The 25,273-nt window shown below is 55.9% G+C and overlaps 1 protein-coding gene across 30 annotated transcripts in view; it reads right to left on the bottom strand.

Moving 5' to 3' along the window:
- The window catches only part of TCF7L2 (transcription factor 7 like 2), a 202,111-nt gene that overhangs the window by 130,615 nt on the left and 46,223 nt on the right, over nucleotides 1-25,273 (bottom strand). The gene's annotated exons all lie outside the window — the stretch shown is intronic.

The following is a 25,273-nucleotide window of genomic DNA, read 5'->3' on the forward strand; positions in this document are numbered from 1 at the left end:
GGTTAATTCCTGAGTGCAGAGCCAGGAGTAACCCCTGTGCAGACCTGGTGTGATCCAAAAAGAAAAAAAAAAATCCCTGGGGGTCTGGCCAGCCCCCAGGGCATGGGTGAGTCATTCCCAAAGGTGGATAAAACAAAAACAGCCCTTATAAACTCAGCTACTTCTCAGCAGGGTGCTTCCTCCAGAGATTACTTTTGCAGGGATTCGGAGGAACTGGCTCCCAATCTCGACTGAATTCAACCAATGGCAGCATCTTCCTGACCGACATGAGGGCGAGGAAAGCATACCTGTAGTGTTGCTCACAGAGAGGCAAGCCCAGGGCTGGAGATAGCATGGAAGGAAAGGCATCTGCCTTGCATACCGCCACCCCACCCCCCTCTATCCTATAGGGTCCCCCAAGTCCGCCAGGAGTGATCCCTGAGAGCAGAGCTAGGAGGAGCTCCGGAACACTGCTGGGCGTGGCCCCCAAACCAAAATAATGCAAGGAAAGTCTGTGCTCCACTAAATGTCAGCCTGGAAGGCCAAAGTCACTAACTGGCCCTCAGGGTGGCTTCTCCTTCTCCAGGCCAATCCTACCACCAACATTCCCCAGAGAGGGAACCCCAAGGATTGGTGATCATGTCAGTCAACTTGACAAAAGGGACCACCCACAGCCACTCGGCCTGACAATGACTCTCAGAAAACAAGTGAGAAAACCAAATGCAGAGGCAAGGGCCCAAGGCCGCCAGCTCAGAGTCAGGCTTGGGCCCAAAATCCATCCCCACAGGCATAAATCTGTGCACGGGTAGCCAAGCCTGTTCCTCCTAAACCGAATTCATGGGACCAGAGACATAATCCGGGGATCATGATGCTGCCTTATATGCAGTCGACCCCAGTTTCATCCTGGTGCTAAGCGTGACCCTCAGGGCAGCTCCCCAAAGAAAACAAAGCAAAACGGAATTAATCTCAGAAACAGAGGCCAGAAAAATTAGTCTGTCTTCTATAAAATAAATCATTTTGATGGGGGAGGGGTGGAGAATCCAAATTTCTCCAGTATTGAAGATTACAAAGAGGAAGTTTGATCCATCGAAGGTTCTGTTCTCCGGCTGAGTCAGAAGAGCACCAACAAGTGCCAGATTTCTAAGGAGGGAGCTATTTCAGAAGTCACTTAGGCGTCTGCAGGATTACCTCAGTTGGACCCACTTTCCTGCAGATGCCAAAGGTATAGGCAAGTTGGCTGCTTTGTCCTAGTTAAGCAAACAGCCCAGAAACTGCTTTCCTAGGAGGTGGCTTAAGTTACATGTCATTAAGTTAGCTTACACTAGAGTTGCCTAGGGGAAAAAAACAAAACCAAAGACCTAACTCAGAAGGCTGAAGACAATCTAAATTGGAGACAGAATAAGGCCACAGGAAAAAAAAAAAAAAAACTCAGAAAGATCATCAGAAATTACTTTTTTGAAAAATGGAGTTAAACCTAGTACGAACTAAAAAAATAAAATTCCCTTAGAGACGACAATCCCACATTCATGTCTCCACATATAAGCATGGGGGCGAGGGAGAAGGGATATCAAAACCCTGCAGAAAACAGCAACAGGACAGCTATGCCGCTTCTTAGTAAAAAAAAAAAAATTTTAGGGACAATCTTTACAGTCATCTGTTCTCTTCCTTATCACAACATCTAAAGGCCTTAAGAGCACGCCACACATTTAGAGCGTATTTTAGAGTTTGGAACCACAATTCAAAATAATCCTCTGAAATCAGTGAGCAGGAAGTTGACAGCTATTTTCAGCCACAGAGGCAAGGCCAGTGGGGCAGAGCTGGCCCGAGGTCCTGGGCTGGCTGGCAGGACAAGACGCAGGGCTCCACATCACCCTGGCTTCTCCCCCCCCCAGAACCCCAATCCACCTTCCTCTTGTTTTCTGATCATTTCTTCAGCAGCTTCCCTGATCTCCACCCCAGGGCTCTGTCCCAAAGGGAGCACTAAAGGAACATCCACAAAGGACTCAACAATTCTCCGGACACTCTATTACCCCCCCCCATACTCTGTCTCTCTCTCTCTCTCTCTCTCTCTCTCTCTCTCTCTCTCTCTCTCTCTCTCCCCCTCTTCCTCTCTCTCTCTCTCCTTAATCCCCCCAATTTCTGGGGAAAGGATAAGCTCTTCTCCCAGTTACCAGAACATTCCTTTCTCCAGAGTACCTGCGAAGTCTGGTGGTCAAGGAGACCAAAGCCAAACCAGTAAGCGAATAAAATGCAGTCACCAAAAATTGTCACTGCAGGTTTTCTGGACCGTGCCAACTCCACCCCTATCACCACGGCATTTTTCACATTTGCCAGGTTCTGCAGGGAGCAAGGGGCCAACAGCCTCACAGTCCGACACGGGCAGGATGGCAGCATGCTCGGCCTGTCAGAGCCAGATGACGGGTGCCCGGAGCTGGGGCCCCGGACATTCCTTCCTCCTACTGGAGAAAGTCACTTTAAGCAGGAGGAGCGCCGGAGGGGACGAGTAGCAGAACCCTGCTCTCAACCGCTCCTTGGTCCCTCACTTTCCCATCACTGGAAAAACTCTTCACTCCAGCCCAAGTCTGTAGCCGGAAACGAGGACCAGACCATGAATTCTTTGTGCCTTTCTGTTCTCACATGTAGATTCCTGAAGCACCAACTAAACATGATGCTGTGTCCAGTACAGCCCAGACATACAGCAGCAAAGAAACCATCCATGTGCTAAGCTAAGGCCTGGCATAGGGACTAACACCAGGGCAAGAGATAGAAGCAGACAGAGTTCATAGTTGACAGTGACACGGTTCTACGGGTGCCAAGCATCACCTGGAAACTCTTCTCCTGAGTGGCCATGCTAAATCTCCCCCTCGGACAATGGTCTCTGTTTTTCCCCCCAGTTTTGTAAGCAGCCTTGATGACCATCATTAGTACCAACGAGCACTGAAAGACGCATATTTGCAGACTGGATCACATGTTTTCACAGGCTCTTCAAAACCTCTACTTTTTTTGTTTATTTGTTTGGGGTCACCGGAGGTGCTCGGGGCTTACTAATGGCTCTGTGCTCGGGAATCACTCCTGGCAGTGCTTGGGGGACCCTATGTGACACCAGGGATCAGGCCCCAAATGCCTTACCCACGGTACCATCTGTCCAGCCTCGAACCTCTAAATTGATTGTCAGTGCGTACTGTTGGGGAAATAAAACATACCATCTCTCTACAAACCCACTTTAGAAGAGAAGCAGAAAGGCACAGAGACGAAGTGACTGCCATGTGCTTCTGGGGGCTCTGAACGAGAACACAGCTCACATGTCCTCAGATCACACGTCTTAAAATCTCCACCCCCAGAGAGACTGGGTCAAACGGGGGGGAACAGAACCCCTCAAGGGAGAATAAAAGGAGGCACAGCGGGAACCCCACCCCAACACACACTGAGAGCTGTGGCCAAAAGCAGCTCAGGGCCAGTCCCCCCAAGACTGAGCTCCCCACCGGGGTAGAGCCGTCCAAACAGTGCTGGCCTTCCCCTTAACACCCCAAGCCTTAAACTGACAGCCAGAGGCCAGAAAGTCACCGAAGGACTTTGACAGATGGGACCTTTGCCCACTCACCCCGTCTTGCTCTAACAGCTCACCCATCTTCTAGCCTCCGGCCAGACCCACACAAACACTGTTCCCCTGACCTCCAAATAGGTGGCTAGTCTGTGCCCACTGGGCATGGACACCTCATGTACACAGAGCCCTGGGACAGGCCCTTCCTGCAGCCACCAGTTCATGGGGACATGTCCCTTCCTGCTTTCCTGCAAGGGGTGCTGAGATTATGGGAGCCAGAAGCCAGAAGGCATGAAACAGATTGCGGGGTGAGTGTGGGTGTCTCTGGGTACTCAGCAAAAAGCGGGGTGGACTGGAGCCAGCGCATGCCTAGTCTCAGCTTATGGGCAGAGAAATAAAGCATTTCCCACCCCACTTCCATCCCAATGCCCCCAGTATAGATACCGAATTACAGTGAATACCAAAATCTACCCTCAGGGTTTTTTTCTTCTACAGGTACAAGTATGACGAATTCAATTTAAAAATTAGAGCTAGTGAGAGAGTCCCAGTAATAGGAAATCGAACAACCATACCAACATGCTATAATGAAAGTCTCATAAATGCAGCTGGAGGACTCTCTCCCTTCTCTCTCCAAAACCCAGGTCTGCTCACTAATCACAAATCACATTGCAAAAAAAAAAAAAAAAAAATTCCAATGGCCCTACAGACAAGGAAGCTATTGCCATTAATTCTTATGGTAAATGTTGGTGGCATTTTTCAATCCCACCACCGAACACCAGAAGCACTATGGCCACAAGTAAAAGCAGACAGAAAGGAGCGTGGGGAAGGCAGCCCCAAACTGCTGGGCGCATGCGCACGGCCGCAAGTGCGCCTGCCGCCAAATCAGTTCTGAACAACCCTCCCTGAAGAAAGCGGACACCCACCTCGGCTGGCATCAGGCTTAGCAGACGCAGGTCCTAATGGAGATCTAAAACCCATCTCAGCTGGCATCAGGCCTAGCACAAGCAGGTCCTGAGGTAGATCTAATGTACAGAGGAGCTTAGCATGAGTCAAGCTTTTGAAATGTAGGGGGTACCAGTACGTCATTGTTCACAATATTTCAGACCATGGTTGACCCAGAGTAACGGAAGGCACCGACAGCAAAGCCTCGGAGAAAGGAGCCCCCGATATATTCATTCATGTGATAGAATGTTGCTGGAATGTAAATGAATGCAGATGTAGATGAGCCCGAGAACATTCTGCCACTTTAAAAAAAAAAAAATTGGGGCTGGAGTAATAGCACAGAGGGTAGGGAGTTTGCCTTGCACGCGGCCGACCCGGGTTCGAATCCCAGCATCCCATATGGTCCCCTGAGCACCGCCAGGGGTAATTCCTGAGTGCATGAGCCAGGAATGACCCCTGTGCATTGCCAGGTGTGACCCAAAAAGCAAAAAAATAAAGTAAAATAAAAATAAAAAATAAAAGGAAGGGCCAGAAAGATAGTATAGTGGGTAGAGCATATACCCTAAAAGCAGCAGACTTGACCCCTGGCACCCCTGATGGTCCCTGGAGAGCCACGATTAAGCCCTGAGCACCAACAGATGTGGCCTCCAAAGAAAATAATAATAACAACAAAATTCTTTAAGGGAACAGAAAGGGCCATCTATTGTATGATTCCTTTAATGTGAAATATCCAGAGTAAGCAAATCCTTAAATAATCTATTAGTAATTGTCAGATGCTGCCGTCAGGGGCATGAGGAATGGACAGAAGTTTGATGAGAAAGGCCTGGAAAAAGAACAGTAATGCCTGAGCAACTCTGAATAGGCTACAAATTACCGCTGAAACCACGTAAGTGGTAACTTTATGAATGAGTTCAAAAACAAATCTGCAAATAAAATCAGGGGAGGAAAAAATGAAAAAGAACGTGAAGAATGGCCAAGTCTCTAGACGGCGATCACATTCATTTTAGAGACAGAGGATTGTGTGTGGGGGGGGAGGGGGGCAGGGGGAGGGGGGGAGGAGAGAGAACACCGTCAGATGCGCCCACCTGCCCAACTCCCATGCTGAAACATGGAAAACACAGGAAGCCCCACTGACTCTCCTGATTATCCTGGGGAAAAAGCCCTTCCCAGGTGTGACTCGGGCTGGTGTGGGACCTGGGTGGTGGGGGGGGGGAACCAGTTACAACGAATGGCAGGGAGCACCAAGACCTCAGGAAAGGCAGGAAGAGTATTTCGTGTAGAGTACTCCCTGACCTAGACGTACTCTGAAGAGAGGATGTGAGGGTACCTCATTGACAAACAGACACAAAGAGAGCACAACCGTTCCGTCAACATAACTGAAGAGAAACCTGAAGGCCAGGGGCCATCGGCCACTCCCTGGGGCCTCTGCCAGGTCTCCATGACTGTGACTCCGCGCCTCTATCCAACGCATGCGCCTGGGCTCGCTGACCGAAGCCTCCCAGCTGACCTCCACTCCACTTATCGGCCTCCAAGGGTACACAGGAAGGCTCTAAGGGTCCAAAGACACCCCTGGAAAGCCGCTAGAGAAGCAGCCAACGCGGGCCTCTGAGATGCCCAGAGCCAGAGAGAAGGAGAGAGAAGCAGGTCTTGGCGACCGACCCACGTCACCTTGAACGCAGGAAATCCTCAGGTTGCCGCCGACATTAAAATCGAGAACTTTCCAAATGTCCCTTCATTCTCCCGGCCCTAAGATGGGATTTCTCTGAATTCCTTCCTTGGTGGTATCCCCCCCACCCCAAGCCCCCAACAATACCAGGGCAAGACCAGGCAGCTGGCAAGAGTCGGGGGCGGGGTGCAGGCAGGCCACGGCGGAACCCAGTGCCAGAGCTGGAGGCTCCCAGCCACCGTGACTCCAAAGCATCGCCCCGCCTGGCAGCTCCTTCCCCCGTGTCCCATGTGGAAGAGGCGGGTGGCTCTGCCAAGGCTCCCTCTCCAACTTGCTCCTGTCCCGTTCGAGCTGTGACAGGCATGTGGCGAGGCTCGGGATCCCACATGTGCACTCCGAGAGGTCAGCGGTGCCTCTGGCTAGTTTTGCTGGGGGGCGGGGGGGGGGGGGGGAGGAGGAGCCAAGCCTGCGAGCCAGGGGCAAGATTTAGTGAGGCTGACCTTCCGCAGCCCACGACCCCGCCGCACACCAGCCTTCCGCCCGGGCCCAGGGCCGCCTGCCACTCAAGTATCATCTTGCTGTAACAAATTACTCCTAACCCAGGATTACGGCTCTTTCCAAATCCCTCCTAGAGAGCAAGGAAATAAACACGCTCTCCCCAGACTCGCCGGGCTATTCCCCCTGTTGGTAATCCTTGTCTCTATTTGCTTCTCCTACAAGCCCGCGTCTGGGAGGTCTGCGAGACCATTCCGGCCCACTTTCCTTTCAGACAGAAGCTGAATGTCTCAATTGTGCGAGCAGCACAGTGAAGATGAAGGCCCGCTTTCTGTCCCCGGGAGCCACACACAATAGGACCCTTTGCCCACACACTTCTCGTCTGACTGCCGACCAGACCCAACTGGCCTAATCCGAGTCACTCAAGGAAGTCCACACCCTGAATTCCTTCCTACGATCCCAGAGGGCCGGTGAGCATGGGTGGCCGGAGAGCCCCCCAGCTCAGACTCACGCCAACCAGCACACAGCACCTCTGGGGGAGCCAAACACGGGGTGGGGTCGGGGGTCGTGTGACGGGGGGTGGGGCGGAGAAGACATGGAAGAGAAAGATCTAGGGAAAAAAAGGAGGCAAGCAAGCAAGCTGGCAACAGAGAAGAAACAAACAGCTCTGACCCCAGCCTGGGCTGCTCTGAATAAACTATCGAGAGATATTTCTAGCACAATAAGCTCATTTGGGGAAGGAAATACAGTTCTGTCCACTTCCAACGTCTCCTCCGAGACACCCGGCTATTCCGGGCACTTGGGACAGCGAGGGTTGTTTTGTTTTCAATTGTGTACACAGATGACCAGAATATGCCAAGCAGCAAGACGCAGAACAATGGCTGTGATAATCAAAGTGGGTGATTTCAATGATAGGGATCTTACGGCCCGGCCGTTTCAGGCGAGACTTTCTCCCTGGAGAGGATGGGTCCAGGCAGACTCGACACCTCGGGGGCTGGGAAACTCAGGCACTGCCGATGCGGGTGCACACTCTGCTTACCGGAGGCTCGGGTTCAATCTCCAGCTCCACGTGAGCCCCATCCTCGCCTCTCTCAAGCACCACCACTTACCCCCCCTCACCCCGAGCACTGAGCTGGGAGTAGTCCCGTAGTACCACCAGGTATCACTATATCACTGTCATCCCGTTAGCTCATCGATTTGCTGGAGCGGGCACCAGGAACGTCTCCATGGTGAGACTTGCTGTTACTGTTTTTGGCATATCGAATACACCACGGGGAGCTTGCCAGGCTCTGCCATGTGGGTGGGATACTCTCGGTAGCTTGCCGGGCTCTCCGAGAGGGAGGGAAGAATTGAACCCGGGTGGGTCAGCCGCGTGCAAGGAAACGCCCTACCTGCTGTGCTACTGCTCCAGCCCACCAGAAAGGGCCCCAAAACACAACAACAAAATCCAGACATCAAGTCAAACGCCTGCGTCCAACAAAAGATAGGGGAGCACTGAGAAATGGGAAAGAGCATCGCCTTCTGCTTTCTCCCTCGGAGAGAGACCAAAGCAACCCTCCTCGTCTCTCCCCACCCTCGGGGCCACGGGGGCCGCTGTACTCCAACATGTTCTCGGCTTCTGTGGTTTGGGTCTGTCAAAGAACTCGGCCGGGGCAGGCGCAGTACTGCTCCGAAGCTAACCACTTAGCTCATTAGTATGTCATCTGAACAGGCAAAATCAATTCCAACAGCATCAGCCTCAGTTATCTCCTCCCCAGAAGGTCTGCACTATTAATAGCAAGAAAGTTTCCCAGGCTCCGGTTGATTTGTAATCCCAACCAGCCCTGACCACAGAACCGAGCCATCCCCCCTGTGCAGAGCCCCCGGGGACCTGGAAGACACAGGTTCCGGTCTCGCTCTCTGATCGCCAGGGGCAGATGCAAAGAGACGGGCAGTTGGTCTCAGGGAAGCGGGCAGGTTGGGTTCAGAGAAGACGGACACCTTCAAACCTCACTACGACAGACCACGGTGAGAGAGCAGACTGCCTGGGGTCCGGGGTCTGTGCCTCAGTGCTTCTGGGACCTTGGTCCCCGTCACCTTCCAAGGGAAGGTGAACACAGGAACCTGGGGACAGTCCTGGTTTCCGGGCCTGTGTCTGATGGATCACTGTGTATCCCTTATCCACCGGCCCATGGAGCGGCTTTTCGTGTCCTTCGAGCTAGAAGGTGTCTGGTCACTTCGCTGTCGGAAGTGACCAGAGGCCAAAACAAGCGTAAGACAAAGCCCTCTGAGGTGCCCAACACAGAAGGCGGCGACACAGCCTGTTAGCGCCTTACTGTCCTCATGCCCAAGAGGAAACGGGGAAGGATTGGGTAGAAGTGCTTGAGCGTGTGGGTTTCGTGAGGACCCCGTGGCCTCTGCTCAGATACAGGAATGAGTCACCCCAACCTTCTGGAGTTCATTCAGCCTGACTAGCTCTGCAGACAGAGGGACGTGAACTGCCCCATCCACGGGGGACAATGCGACCCCAGCAAATTCTCCCAAAAGACACTGCAAGCGACCCCCCTCCGGCCAATGCGCTTGCTCAGGAAAGGTCCGAGAGCCCTCTTCTGACTTCCTCGAAGTCCCCTGGTTGGCGGCCGTCCCTGGGTCACCGGGTTATGGAATCTACAGCTGTGAGGACCCAGGGCTGCTGATGAAGGGGCCCCAGGGGTCCAGATCACATCCACAGGCAGCCCAGCCAGGCCCTAAAGCCCCCGACCACTTGCCAAAACATGGACAGAGTGGCCAGGGCTGACACCCAGAAGCAGCGGTATTTTTTGACTGTTTTTGTCTGGTTGGTGGGCTTGGAGCCACACCCAGCAGTGCTCAGGGCTTACTCCTGACTCTGTGCTCAAGCATCATTGCTGGCAAGGCTCAGGAGCCCATGTGGGTGTCAGGGATAGAATTTGGGTCAGCCACAAGTAAGGCAAGCACCTTCACCACTGTACTATCTCGCCAGCCCCTGCACTGGGTGCTTTGCAAAGGCATCAGCAGCCCACTGAATAAGGGGGTGCCCCTGAGCCAAAGATCTCAGCCCGTGGAGCACTGGGCTTCCCATCTGTAAAATGGGGACAGAAGCAAAGAACCACGTCTCCAAGTTCCTGCGAGGATCAAATGCTTGGCACGGTGCCTGGCGTATGCTAAGTGTTTAGCAAATGCCAGCTATTAAAGTATTAGCTAGCTAGACTATTGCTATTAATAAAAGTTATCATTAGAATAAAAGTCCTCAGCATACTGAATGACTCTGAATCATCCCCTAAATTAATCCCCAGATAGGTGCGTTTATAATGCTTGCAGGAGGTGAACACGTAGCCTGAAGTATCAGCAAAGCAGCCAAGGACATGCTGGTTAACCAGCCTCAGGGCTCCTAATTCCTGCCCCGAGGGCCCTGCAATCCAGGCGTCCCTGGTCCTCTGGGGATTTCCTGGTCCCATCTCCCCCTGGGGAAAGCCCATCCACTGGCCTTCCAACTCAGCCACGTCTTCGTGCCCGCAACCCAGCAGAACGCAGACCCTCGCCTCCAGCTCTGCAAACAGCAGCCCCCAGCATGCCCCCAGCATGGGGTGGGGAGGGCGCGCATAGATGGAGGATACCCAAGAAACTACACAAAATCAACATCCAAAAGCAGCTTGGGGTGTCTACTAGATACCCCAAAAGCCTGGGTGAAGTTGTCGCCAAGGAACCCACCACTGTCTCCCTGCCCATGTCCTGACATTTTTTTCTTGTTCTCTATCATTCTTCAGAGACCTAAGACGTAAAGCCACACCTGCTGACGGCATGGCCCAAAGAAGGGGTAAACAGTTGGGAGGTCACAGAAGTCGCTGGGGCCCTGGTTTACCACTGTCAGGCAGAAAAAAAATAATAATAACAGGGCTTGGAGCAACCGGACAGGAATGAAATACTCTCCTTGCATGCAGCAAATCCAAGTGGCATCCTCAGCACCACGTACAGTCCCCGGGTCCTGCCAGGATTGATCCCTGAGCGCAACACCAGCAATGCCCCCAAGCAATGCCCAGTGTGGCCAAAAAAAAACACTGATCGGGGAAGGGGGCCCTGGGTAAAGGCCTTTACCCATTTTTCAGATGAGTTTTCGGGAAAGTGAGCTGGGAGAGCCGTGCCAAGCACCCCCAAGGTCACAGGATTTGGAAATGAAGGTTACCGGGGCAGGAAGCACGTCTGTCTGCGTCTGCCTGGGTGCCAAGCATGAATAGTCTCTTTAAGCCTCATTTAACATTCGACAAATATTTATTGATGTCGGCTCTTTGCCTGGCATTACGCTGGGTACCGAAGACAGAAAAGAAAGATCACAGGGCCTCCGAGTCAGGTGGCCCGGGGTGAAAATTCCCGGCACGCACCCAACTTGCCGGGAATGACTGTCAAATCCTCTCCTCCCTGCGCACCGCCCTCCTTGGTGGCTGCGAAGATTCCACTCAGTCGTCTCCAGGTCACGGCGCAGCTTCGGCGTGCGTTCAGGACTGTTTTCCTTCACGTTCCCTCCCCAATCCCCGAACCAGCCGCGGCTCAGACATCCAGAAAAGAAGGACAGGCTTAGGGCGCCTGAAAAGGAGAACCTAGAAGGCCGACTAGGAAACCACGTCTGTATCTGGAGCCCAGCCCTGCACCCACCACGGCCAGGTACATGCTACCTGCATCTTCGCTAGCAAAAAGGCTCCACCGAGCACAGCCCGAGAGGGAGCACAGGAAGGAGAGAGCTGGGCTGGGAGGCACTTGCACCTCCAGCCAGGAGAGGAGCACAGCCTGGGGACAGGCTGGATTCAGTCCCGGGAAGGAAGGAATGGGGGGGGATGTGCATCTCTCCAGGCTGTGCTCATTTCCTTCTTCCCCGCCAGCTCTCCAAGCCCCGAAGGCATTCCCTCTGGGTCTTCCACATCCGGGCCCCAGTGACCCTCAGACCACAGTCCACTCCCTCTGACTGCCCATCTTCAGGCCTAGAGGCTTCTACAGCTCCTCCACCACCGTCCTTTATTTATTTTTTTTGGGGGGGGGGGTTACACCCAGCGATGCACAGGGATACTCCTGGCTCATGCACTCAGGAATCACTCCTGGCGGTGCTCAAGGGACCATATGGGATGCTGGGAACCGAACCCGGGTCGGCCACGTGAAAGGCAAACGCCCTCCCCGCTGTGCTATCGCTCCAGCCCCAACCACCACCATCCTTTAGGCAAGGGCAAAGGTGGCCCGGCTGTAGCGCACCAGCTCTGAGGTGACAATAAAGAGGCCAGCACAGATGCTGGACCACAAAGCAAGGCCGGCTGGCCGGGGTGCACCCAGAGTCGGCCGCCAGACAAACAGGAAGGCGGGGGACTCACGGGCCCAGGACAGGTGTCAAGCCTGGCTGTCGGCCACATGAAACCCGCTGGCCGCCACGAGAGTCCACACACCTGGAACATCAACACGCCCGCCATGCCTTGAAAGGAAGCGCCCTCCCGGGGCACTTCTCTCGCTTCTCTCTAGGAGGTGCAGGACAGAAACCATCTCTCTTGAGGTGTCAGGCTTTCTAGCACTTTCTATAGAGGACCTCTCTGTCCGGGAACCATCAGCGAGCTGCAGCGTGCTCAGTGGTAACTTCCCGGTGGGGCTTGTTTGCTGGGGAGGGTGTCCTCCCTGCCCCACGAGACCGCTAGCCCGTCCACCCCAAAAGAGCCCTCCCAGCCATATCTCGACCTCCTGGGGCCCCCCACGAGCACTTCTGCAAAGGTGGCCAGGCGCTGGGTGCCCCGGGGCCTAGAAGCCCACTCTCACCCTGGGGACCCCCACGGGATGAGGTTCTGACCTCCACCTCCAGACTCCTAAAGAACTGGATTCCCTTCCTGCTCTCCAAGGTCCCAGTCTGGTCCCCTCCTCTCTCTCCAGCCCAGAAAGTCCACTCTGAAAGGCGTGGGGGTCAGCTGTCCATGCAGCTGCCTCCAGCGATGCCCTCGGGACCGGCCTTCAGTGGCGCGGAGTGTCCAGCCCCCAGCCTTGCCCCGTACTTGCTCCCAGCCTGTCCAAGCCTGAGCTGAGACCCACTGTCCACTGCAGCGCAGAGCCCAAAGGCCAAGGAGAAGCCAGCAGCAGAGGGGCCGCCCCGCCCCGCCCTGGGCCCAAGCACTAGACGTGGGCTTCCATGGCTCCAGCCATCCTCCTCCGCCCTGAAGAGTCGGGGGGCCAGCAAGCCCCTCCCTCCTGCCTTCCGGGCTTCACTCACCCACGGGCAACCATGGCCCAGAAGGCCTAGTAAGGGTCTCTGAGGAAGACTCTCGTCCCCTAGTGTTTATTCCAGCACACCTGGTACTATGCCACGGTATTCTCCGTGATTGGCGTCTGTCTCTCACTGAGTCTGATAACAAGTTTAACTTCAGCATCAAGAAAGGTGAAGGAACCGGAGATATAGTACAGTGGGTAATGTGTTTGCCTTGCCCACGGCCGCCAACCCAGGTTTGATCCCCGGCATCCCATATGGTCCCCCAAGCAATGCCAGTTTTAATTCCTCAGTGCAGAGCCAGGAGGAGTCCCTGAGCATCACCGGGTGTGACCCAAATTAATTTAAAAAAAAGAAAGAAAGAAAAAAGAAAAGGTGTCCAGGAGAGTCCAGGAAGACAGCGATTCGGCAAGGAGTTGGGCCTACTGACCTCAGGGCCACGTCTCCTTGTTTGGGGACAGATCCTGGGTGGGCTAAGGGGCACTGACACATTTGTTTCTCAACAGAGAGGACTAGCAAGCTGCTAGATGACTGAGTCTCTAAGCAACCAGGGGGGATTCCACCTGCGGCCTCTTCCTATGTCCTAATTCCCCGAAGGCTCACACCCAACTCCTGCCAGCTAGTGGGAACACACCACTTCTAGGTCTGCAAGGCAGCAGCATTTTAAGGCTGAAAGGGAGACGCTGAGATCCTCTGGCACTCAGGCTTCTCTTCAGTGCGATGCATGTGAACGGCACTGGGGTTGCAACACTGCTAAGAAAAACGAATGGAGGGGCTGGAGCGATAGCACAGCGGGTAGGGCGTTTGCCTTGCACGCGGCTGACCCGGATTCGAATCCCAGCATCCCATATGGTCCCCTGAGCACGGCGAGGGGTATTTCCTGAGTGCAGAGCCAGGAGTAACCCCTGTGCATCGCTGGGTGTGACCCAAAAAGCAAAAAAAAAAAAAAAAGTCATCATCATTTTCCTTTAAAATTGCAGTGATTGGGGCCGAGGCAAGAGCACAGCGGATAGGGGGTTTGCCTTGCACGCGGCCCACCCAGGTTCGAATCCCCGGCATCCCATATGGTCCCCCGAGCACCGCCAGGAGTAATTCCTGAGTGCAGAGCCAGGAGTAACCCCTGTGCATCGCTGGGTGTGACCCAAAAAGCAAAAAAAAAAAAAAGAAAAACGAATGGAACACCTCAGGGGGACGGGCTCCCCGCATGGGGTTCAATTTAAAAAGTAGGCTCCTGGGTCCTGGGGAATAGGGTGCGTGCATTTCCCAACCACTGGATTCTTATTTCTTTTCTTTTCCTTATGGTTTTGGGGCTACGCCCGACAGCACCCAGGGCTTACTTCTGGAAACGTTGGTGCAGGGCGAGGGCACATCGTGTGGAGTGCCAGGGAGGGAACCTAGGTTGGCTGCGTGCCAAGCACCTGAGGCAACGTCCGATGTCTCTGGCCCTTGATATCTTCTTAGGAGACCCTACCAGGCGCCTGTCCACTCAGTCAGAGAACATGGGGTGCAGAGAGAAGCTTCCAGAGAATTCACCTTCCCTCGAGCACACAGGGCAACATGGAAGACAGCCTCCTTCCTAGCCAGGCTCCAACAAGGGAAACAGGGGTCCCCCCAGAACTTCTGTCAACAAGGGTCACTAAGGGGGTAAGGTGGGCGGCAGGAGAGGATACGGACCCTCAGCTCCAGCTCCTCCACCCCGCGGGGCTCTCTGGCTTGTGGTGGCTCGTGGTGGGTTAAGGGGATCAAGCCTTGCCTCCCTGGCCTCCCAACCTCCAAGGCATGCACTCCGCCTCTGAACCCTGCAGGAAGGTCTCAGGTCGGACACGGTGGGGCTCGACCCCCTCAGAGCCAGGACTCCCTTAAGGGACCCTTCAGCTAGAGAAGACCTCTGTGCTCCCAGCCCGTGAGACCGTGAGGATTCCTGCTGCCCCCCACCCCCCATAAGGGAGACAGAGACCGGACGGGGGTCTGTGCCGGGGAAAGGGGTGGAGGATGGGGCTGGCCCCAGATCCCCAGCTCTGCTAGCCAGGGGCTCTTTGCAAACTGGAGATAAGCCTCAAGAAATAGTCCTTGGGGTTGTGAGCCTCAGGGCAGACTTGAGGTGGGGGGCTGGGGGAGGAGGATGTTTCTAGAATACCAGGAGCAAAGCTTCGGGGTCGGGGTGGGGGTCCATACCCTGGTGTTCTGTGCGTGAGGGTCTGGGGGGCAGGGCTGCCGGGAGTCAAGAGTGACCATGTCTGACTAGCTGAGGTTTTGACTGGGGTGGGGGGGAGGCAGGGTGCAGACCATCCTGCTGGTGAGGAGAAGGGATAAACCCCGTCTTTCATTTTGAAACAGACTGGCCCAATGAATTTTTGTTTTCTTTCCTCCTACCCTTCCACCCCCAACAGCTAAAGGAACCCCCTGGCAGCTAATAAAATCAATTCCAGTCTAAGTCATCTGGGGTGGGAAAAAAACTGAGCATAACGCCACGGGCTCTCTCCTAGGGGCTCCCAGTCCTGCTTCGGAGCAGCGGGGTACCTGCCCCGGCATGCCAAAGTGTCCTAGAAAAATGCATAAGTGCAATGAAATACACACACACACACACACACACACACACACACACACACACAGAAGCACACATGTGCACTCACAGAAGCACACATACGCGCACACACATGCACAGGAGGTAACCATGAGAACACTGGTCCACAGCAAAGATCCCTGCCCTTTTGACACATACATCTAGATTCTCTAACAAAGGAATTCTTAGCATTCATATCACTGAATCAAGTCAAATTTAAATTAAAAAACTCATTCCAGAGAGTAAGCAACCTCTGTCCACCGTCCTGGGGAGGAGATGATTCATCCCTGCCTGATGCTTCCTTCAGTTTTGTGGTTTTTTTAAGCAGAAAACCCATCAGGCAAAAAAAAAAGACCAGCAGAAGGAGCAGGCCTGGTCCAAGGCAAGAGTCGCTGTCCATCCCGGTTCAGACTAATAATAAATAATAATACTTTGTGCTTCTCTAGAGCCTTTCATCTCAGGATTTCAAAGTGCTCTTGCAAACATTAACTAATTATTTCTCCAGAATCCTGCAGAGATGGCAGAAGACAGGGACGGACAGCCTATTTCCAGGATTTCTGCCATCCAGGGATTCCAAACTGAGCCCTGGCCGAGGCCAGAGAGAGGAGAGGCGGCAGGGGGAGTGGGTGTGCGGGTCTGCACGTATCCACTGCCTCTCCTCTGGCCCCAGTTCTAACTCTGTGCAGCGGGAACGGCCTTGGCCATTTCTGCAACTATCCAGGGGTGACCATCTACAACACATCGTCCAAACCACGAATAAGGACGAAGAGGATGCTATAATAATGGGCCTGGCGCGCAAAGGGCTGACGTCCTACGAGAGACAGACCCCTCGCGTGAAGTCTACTCATTTCAGGATGAACAGTTCACACCGGGCTTTCTGGTTCACCAGCTGACATCACCCCCAAAAGAAAGTTCCATGTGTCCAGCATGGATTTGGCTCTGGAAGCATCCCACAAAGACCCCTGGATGGCCTTAATCTGGTTCCAGCAGGAGTGATGACACTCCGCACAGGTGAAGACCACGCAATGGGAACCCCTGGTCCAGAAGGCCCACCCAGGCCCGCAGCGAGCGCTACAGCTGCTAGACAAGAAAGCCCTAGGAGTGGGGGCAGGGCAGGGCTCGTTTCAAAACTACCCACCAGCATTTCTGCCGAGCGTAAGCTGGAAACCAACAGACCCTGGGTGAATGTTGCAGAGACCAGCTCTTCTGGGCCTGCCTTCCTCTGTCCTCCTAACCCCGCTCACTTCCCCGCCCAGGTCTCAGCTGGGCCACACATACAGCCACTTCTCCCCGTCTATCACCCGCCAGCTACCACAAGGATGAAACGTGGGCCGTGTGGGTGAGCATCAGCTTCCGGAGAAATACTTTGGTACCTTCCAGCACTTTAAGTAACCCCGAGTCAGCAAAGACTGACCAGACGTTATTCTTTTGGAAGCTGCAGAAAGGAGGCATTTAGCCAGGCAGGTGCTGGGACACAAATCCCAGAGGGGCAGGGCACCCAGCCAGGTCCTGCCGATGCCCCAGCAAACCCTTCCACCACAGAGCTCTGGGGTCCTGCCTACAGCCGCACTGATTCAAAAGCGTTGGCCGTCCTCCCTAAAGTGTGTCTGCTCACAGGACCCTGTCTCGCCCCTCCTCTCCTCACACTAGCCTGGACCCCCACGGACCCCACACACCGGAGATGCACTGCCAGACCCCAGCCCAGGCAAAGTGTCTGAGCCACTGCAGGCACCCAGCCCAGGTCACAGGCTCCGCTGATGGCAGACAAAAGCACGATGATGACAACCACCCCCAACCGGCCCCCCGTGAAGGGAGCCCCTTCCTACATCCGGGGCGCACTGTTCCATGCCCTTCCCAACAGCAGTTTCTCATGTTTCTCCAACACTGGGGTCACCTGGGTACCCCTTTACTTAACTGCTGCTGGAGTCCCATGTGCCAGCTGGAACACAGCTGAGCTGGGTATCAACATACATGAAGCGCCTGGGACAGTCCACCATGCGGCATGGTCTGGGACGTCCCCACCTACCCTAGGTAAAGCAGCCTCGGGAAGTGCCACGCCGTGGTCTCCCACGAGGCAGTCCACGAGCAGGAGAAGGCGCAAGACCACGTGGAAGAAGCTCCAGTGGGAGGAAATTCTGAGAAATGCAGATTCTCGGGCCTCGGCATCAGAGGCTGCGTTTTAACCAGTGCCCAGAGAATCGCGTGCCCGTCAGAAACTGGCACCCCCTATCGAGCAGCGGGCAAAGCCCTGCACCCCCTGCGATAGCCCTGGCAGCCCCAAGCATTGAGCCATCCTGTCCAGTCGGCTGAGTAGGGTCGGAGTAGACCCCGGGGCCTTCTCTAGCACTGCTTGGCAGCCCACCCCACCTCACCATCCCCTCCCCCCCAAGAAAAAAAATCAACTGCACTGTTGGTACATTTAGTCCCCGAGTCTTCTTTCTCCTGTCTCTGGGCGGCAGCCCTCAGCCTGCTCGCGTGCCACGGCGAAAGCTGGTTCCTTCCGGTGGAGCTAGGACTCGGGGCCCAAGCGCTGGGCTCAGAGCCTCCTTCCACCGTGTGCCAACGCAGCAGCCCTGCTCACCGGCTGAACCCTCTCTGAGCTTCAGCGGCCTCGCCGGTGCCACAGGAACAATGCCACCCACTTCCGCAGCTGCCCACGACGGAGACGCGAAAAGGCCGTCCCATGCCTGGGGGCGCGGTCAGCGCACGTGGCCCGGCAGGCAGAGGGCTCGCCTCGCTCCCTGGGGTTCCTGGGACCACCTCGAGAACCCCTACGTGCTCGCTGCCTGCCTCTCCTCTGTACTGCAGGCCCTCGGCGATGGGGCCTTCACCCAGCCCGCAACGGGCTTACTTGCACAGCAGAGACTCCCTAAACGGGCCTCTTGGTGGCAACCCCACCCCCTCTCGGGGAGACCCACCCTGCTGGCAGGAAATGTCTGAATTTCCAAGAATCCAAAACTTGTTCTTCCATCTGCATTGGTTGTTCCTGGAGACTGACAAGGAAACCACCACACACTCACGGCTGGGGATCGAGCTGAAGCCCAGCACAGACAACTGACCCCAGGGAGAGGCAAGTGGAGGCACATGGGTCGCTTTCAGGGCCTCCCATGGTCCCAGAATCTCACAGCCCGGGCGCCCACAAAGGGCTGCCCCCAGGAAGTGCCAGCTTCAGCTGCCACCCTCAAAGCCACGACAACCACGAGGCCAAACACAGACCAGAGCCCTTGGCCGTGAAATGTCAGTACGACACACACATGTCAGGGTGCCTGTCGGAGGGGGCATCCTTCTCCCTGCATGCAACACCCAGGAGGGTATCCCTGACGCAGCCTGGGATCTTCCAGAGCCCGACACGGTGAATGCGGCAGAATCCCGGAGCTGAGAGCCTAGAGCCCCCGGGACACGGCCGTGAAATGTCAGTACGACACACACATGTCAGGGTGCCTGTCGGAGGGGGCATCCTTCTCCCTGCATGCAACACCCAGGAGGGTATCCCTGACGCAGCCTGGGATCTTCCAGAGCCCGACACGGTGAATGCGGCAGAATCCCGGAGCTGAGAGCCTAGAGCCCCCGGGACACGAGCCAGCTACTCTGATCAAGAAGTGGCCGGGATCCGCCAGACCTTTTTATAACGTGACTCAGCCTGGGGCAGTGGCACATCTCCAAGCTTTAGAGGGGGGCGAGCAAAAAGCACGAGAGAGGAGGGAAGCATCCCATCCGGGCTGGCTTCCGGTTTCCCAGAGGCCTCCGCTGCAGAATGCTGGCGGGACTCCCCGGGCAAGCAGGGAGGGGGAGAGGGATGGAGAGGGTGTGGCATCCCCAGGAGACATCCACCCCGCTCGGTCACCCCCAGGGAAAGGAAGGCTCCTCTTGGCTTTCGGGCCCTGCAGCAGGCTCACCCACACCCTTGCAAGCGCACAGACACGGGTGAGAGCCACGCCTGTTCACCGTCTCACTGCACTCAGAGAGGGCGGGGCTGGCAGCAGACACAGGGAAAACCCAGGGATGCACCAGGTAAACGGGGCTTTAGGGGGGGGCTGCAGCTCTGCCGAAACCTGCAGCCCCCTGGGATGAGAGGACCCTGAGGAACCAGAGGCGCTCGGGAGGCCGAGGCTGGTCTCGCTCAGGACCCCGGAGCTAGAGGGGGTGGCAGGGTCATTCAGGGAAAGGAGACTGAGTGAGAGAACTGAGGGCAGGGGCCGGAGCGATGCTACAGCGGGGAGGGTGTTCGCCTTGCACGCGGCGGAGCAGGGTTTGATCCCCAGAATCCCCTCTGCTCCCCTGAGCACCGCCAGGAGTCATTACTGAATGCAGAGCCAGGAGTAACCCCTGAGCACCGCTGGGTGTGACCCAAAAAAGCAAAATATAAATAAATCAACTCAGGGCAGAGAAGCTGGAGGCCGAGTCCCACAGGGCACACAAAGCGAAGGCAAACACGGGGAACAGCACCAAGCTAAGAGGACAGGTTCCCCCAGGGCCGCTGAAGGACTGTGACATCGCACGGAGGCCTGGGGGTGTCAGACACCCTCCCGCAGCCTTGCAAGAGGCACCTTCAAAGGAACCGGTCAGAGAATGAGAAGTGACAAGTGACAGCACCACCACCCCGAGTGTGCGGAGCTGTGGATACCAAGTGAGGGGGGCGACACTCATGTGTTCCAGCCCCGCACCCGCCCGCAGGCTCCCCACTGCAGGACTGGGCGGCACCCCCACTGCGCCCACCTTCGCCCAGGCTCCCTCCTGCCAGGTGACTCTAAATCGCAGTACTTCAGAAACATCCTGCTAAATGGGGGGACAGAGGGCGGAAAGAGGGGTGCCAACTGAGAGGCAAGCAAAGGCGAACCTCAAAACAGGGCAAGACTGGCTTCTCATGTGCTGACCCAACACACACACACACACACACACACACACACACACACACACACACACCATCATCTCCCCATCCCAAGCCCCTCCACACATCCTTCTCCTGTATTTTCAGGTTTCGGGGCACGGGGGCGAGGGGGCCAGCAGCTCTGCCCCCAGCCCCCTCTGTACCCGATGCAGATGAAGCCCTGCTGCAGGATCAGGTCCCATTTCCAGGAAAATGTGGCAGAATCGCCCTGTTTACTCCAGCCTCGGTGAGGCTGTCAGGACGCAACACAACCTTCAGTCAAGCTATTAACTTGAACGTTGAACTTCACAGCCTGGCTGTCTTCCTCAGCCTTCCTTTTGATGTTACCTCCAAAGCAAAAGATCAAAGGCTTAGAGTGTGGTGAGGGGAAGTCCCAAGCTCTTAGCCTACCAGCCTGTGATATATGTTAAAATCCTGGCCAGCAGAGGAGCAGGGGAGGAGGCAGCCGCAGAGGGGCTCGGGGCGGGGCAAGGGGTGCGGGACACCAGGCTGGGCCCGGGAGGAGGTCACTGTTGGCAGAGGACAGGGGCTGATAGACGGACAGACAGCCACGGTCCCAGATCTCCCACGCCTGGAACATCACCCACCTGGAGATGCACAGGACCTCCAAGTACAAAACCAACCTGGCAGAGAGTACAGCTATCTCACACACACACACACACACACACACACACACACACACACACACACACACACACACACACACGCCTGCTATACTCTCCCCGATGGAGCGAAAGCACGCTCAGCAAACACTCACCATCGCACGGCCCAGGACAGAAATGGTGCTGACAGAGCACGGGAAGGGAGCCCGCTGGGAGAGGGCACGGAGGTGCCCACGTCATGCTGGAGCCACGGTGAGCAGGCAGCACCCGCGGACAGCATGCCCAGTCTGGCTGGGAGGTGGCAAGGAGCAAGGGAGGGGGCGAGCGGCTTTGCAAGGACAGAGGCTGACGCCCCGGCTCCTCAGCATGGGTGGGGACCGGTGCCCCAGGTAAAGCAGAGTCCTCGCACTGCCACTGAGGGCTTCCAACACATCCATAGAACCACCTTCTCATCTGGGAGAAAGTGGGTTGAGGAGTGAGGGGTCGGCGTCACACCCAGCAGGACTCTGTGCTCCAGAGGGTCCCCTGGAGGTGCTCAGAGGACCCTAAGCATCGAGCGGGGATCCCCGGCATGCAAAGCAAGCGGCTTAGAGCCCCTGCCGGTCCCCAGGATCACAGTCTTACAACACAGTGACCAGACTCTTAACGAGCTATGAGTGACGGGGAGGAAGGATCTGAGACGAAAATCAAAGACCCGATGTAAGTCTACGTACAGGAAGTTCAAAAAGGCAGAAAATGAATCCGTGTTTGTGGAGGTCAGAAGGGGTTCGCTCTGGGCAGAGCCATGAGGCCTCTGAGACACACAAAAAGGGTCTTTTCTCTCCATGTGGGTTGTGGCCATCGACCCACCTGACCATCAGGGCCCTGGGGGTCTTTGAAGGAGGAGAGGGGAAGAAGGCGCAGCTGCGGGCCGGCGGGGCCCGGGCCTCCAGCCCACCCAGGCGTCCACTGGGAAAGGGAGTGACACCCCTCTTGAGCCTCCTTCCCCTTTTGGAAACAGAAATTTAGCCAAAGGGACGAACCCAAGAAATTGTCAGGTGACAACTCTTATTTCGGACAGAATGTACCGTTCCCCCAGCGAGCCACATTCTTCCCCCAAGTTCCCCTTTATTTTTTCACAAGAGAAGTTTCTGGAGGGAATCAGAGCCCTTCGGGGCCCAATTTATCTCCACGAGCACCCAACCTCCCACGTTCCCGCTCCAGGGCAGGGTCACGTGCTCGCCCCCACTCCCGAGCGTTCCCACCGGCCGTCACGCCACCTTGGCTGCTGTCTGTTGAGGCCCCCGTGCCCAATCTTGGTTTTCATTTCCCGGAACACGGAACCATGACGTGCCACGTGCAAGCAAAGACACCGTGGCCCAGATGGTGAGAAGAAAACCGAGACTGGCAGAGGGAGAGGAAACACCAGACCCGCCCGGGGCCTGGCCGGGCCACCGAGAGCTGGAGATGGTTGTCTCTTTCGCCCCACATGCAGCCACCCTGAAATGACCGTGTGGACAAGTGCTAGGGAATGACCTTCCTCTGTTCCTCCCCGCACGGCCACTTCCCAGACACCACCTGGAAGCAGGCAGGAACAGTCATCGGGTCACCATCTCCTGGACCCCGGAGAGACCAGGGGGGTCGTCACAGCAGAAAGTAGTTTGGGACATTCGGAACCACTGTGCCCGGGTCCCAGGTCAAGGGGTGACAGAGCTTTCCCTAAGCAAAGGGAGCCCCGCGGGTCACACACAGACAACCTTCCTCAGAGGGCAAAGGGACTGAGCATTCAGCCCGTCAAGCTCAGTGAACGCCCAGGGAAGCCACATCCACAAGGACCTGGGCAGTCCCCTGACCTCCTGGCACGCCACCAGCCCGACGCTATGGTTTCTGGTCTGGGGGATTTGTGACTGGTTTGGCTGACTTTTCACTACATCCGGGGATGCTCAGGGGCTACTCCCAGCTTAGTGTTTAGGGACCATGAGTTGTCCTGGACAGGGGTATCATGCAGTGGGAGGGATGACACGCAAAGCATTCTCTCTCCACCTGTCAAAGAAGGTCAGATTCCCTAGAAGGGGGCCTTGAGCACCATCCACCCACCACCCACCATCCACCCACCACCCACCGATCGACCCACCTTCGGCCCAAGACCTGCCAAGCACCGGAAAGTGCCTAAAGCTCAGAATGTCGTCAAACATAGGGCCTGCTGCCCTGTCCGGGCCACTGACACACAGTCCCCAGGATCCAAGAGGGTGTCAAGATGCTTCTGCACTAAGAGCAAAGAGCCGGCCCTGAAGTATAGTTTCCCTGCAGGGCGGGGCACAAGGCGAAGCCGGGAGAAGGACGATGTCCCCCCAGTTCAGAGAGGAGAGCCGTCTGTGCAGAGGCAGGCTTTGAAAGGACAATTCCTATTTCACTGCAGCCACCTCCAAGCCGGGATACACCTGTTCCCCGGTCGTCTCTCGGTCTCAGTATGACCAGAGCCCCTGCGAGACGCTGGGGCCCGGGAGGCGGGGCTCGGGGGGACCAAGCGCTAGCTGTCGAGTCCACTGGCACATCTCACTTCCGCCTCACCCACAGTCCATCAGGCTCCGTCCAACCTCACCCTGCCCCTCTGGGAGCCCCAGTCTCTGCCCTGGGACTCGCCATCCTCATCCCTTCCGCGTCCGGCCCAACACTCCTCCCATCTGCTCCTCAAGGACAAACCCCCTGAGCCTGGACAGCCGATGTCCCCTCCTCTCCCACTCCGTTCCTGCGGGCTACCAAGAAACTGCCGAGGCCCCCCTCTCAGCGCTGCCCCATCCTTTCAGCCCCGCCCCACCCCCAACGTTGTCCCTACAACACCTGCAAGGCGTCCACCCCTGGGGTTTCCCCACCAGGAAGCGCAGGTGTGAGTGCCTGGCACAGCGGGGGTGCCCAGAGTCACAGCTTCCGGGTCCTGCTCTCACCCCCAGCACAGAGACCATCTAGAAGGGGTGAGGGGTCGCCAATGTCCTCTCGGACAAATATGCTGCCCCTGGAGTAGCAAACTGGCTCCCCAGAAGAAACCTCAGGTCTGTGCTGTCTAATGAGACCTCCCACCCCACCCCTACCTACCCCAGGGGGCTGGAGAGAGGACAAGGACCAGGGCGGGGGGGGGGGGCTGCACAAAGTAGGCTATCTCTAAAGATGAGCCCCCCCCCCACTCCCGCCCCTGGCCATCTACCAACTCCGTGACTTGCTAAAAACAAGGCGAGAACACGGCTCGGGCTGGGAAAGGGTCCAGGCAGAGGGCCGGGGGACAGGAGGACAGCCTTTATTCCAGAACCCAAGAGAGACTCGAGGAGGCATCCAATTCCAACCATGAGGACCCATCCCCGGGCCGTGCAGTGCTCTGGGGAGCGGCTCACAAAGCAGGTGCCCCTGGCAGCACTGTGGGTGCCGGGCAAACAAAGTCGCGGCAGGAACAGGGTCTCCAGGGGTACCAGGTGAGCGCTCCCCCGGGCAAAGCATCAAAAAGAAGCGCCCAAGCAAGACCCAATGGTGCATCAGCCGCAATAAATAATGTTTGCTCAAAGGTGGGAGGGGCCGAGGGAGGCCCTAATTGGGGGGGGTGGGGGGACCACGGCCAACTCGCATGTCCGATGTGGAAGAAAAGCGCGTTTTGTATGTCACACAAAGAGGACATTGTGCCCAAACGCTTTGCCCATATACATAAGCAGGGCTGCCTCGGGTTCTTACATAACTCCGATGGTTCGAGGGTGCAAAATTGACTTCCTTTCTGTATTTATTCACACGTTATGGAAGAACACAAATAAATTATCATATGTTTGAGCACCTCTAGGTATTCAGAGATAGAATCACGGGCTGTAAGCTGAAGCGTGGAGAGGAGCACGGTACAGGTACTTTAAGAAGTGGCCGAGTGCAAAGAGGAAGAGAGCGCGGGGCTCACAGGCCGGCCCCCTTCCAAGTGTCTACGGGGGGATCACGTGATTTTTATTTCCTTTTGTGTTTTATGATATTTTCCTAAGAGAAAGTCTTAAAATAGAATTGTAAAGACCAGTTAATAGAGCCCCTACAGGAATCGGGATGAGATTATTTTCTCTGCTCTGGGGAAGTAGTTCCACGGGCTGGAGCTCAAGCTTGCCCCACTCCATACGCTGAAGTCCTGGGTTCGATCCCCGGCCCTGGATGGTTGCTGCATACCACTGGGTGTGGCCCCAAAACAATAACCAAAAAAAAAAAAACCTCAACTTCCTATTGCATGAAAGGGCTATTCACGGGCCTCCTTAAATCCTTGTTTGTTTGTTTTCTGTTTTGGTTTGGTTTGGGGCCAAATCCAATGGTGCTCGGGGTTATTCCTGGCTCTGTGCTCAGGGATCACTCCCTGGCGGGTCTCTGGAACGTATGTGGTGCCAG

This window comes from Sorex araneus, chromosome 11 (assembly GCF_027595985.1).
Source record: "Sorex araneus isolate mSorAra2 chromosome 11, mSorAra2.pri, whole genome shotgun sequence".
In the NCBI taxonomy this organism is placed as follows: domain Eukaryota; kingdom Metazoa; phylum Chordata; class Mammalia; order Eulipotyphla; family Soricidae; genus Sorex; species Sorex araneus.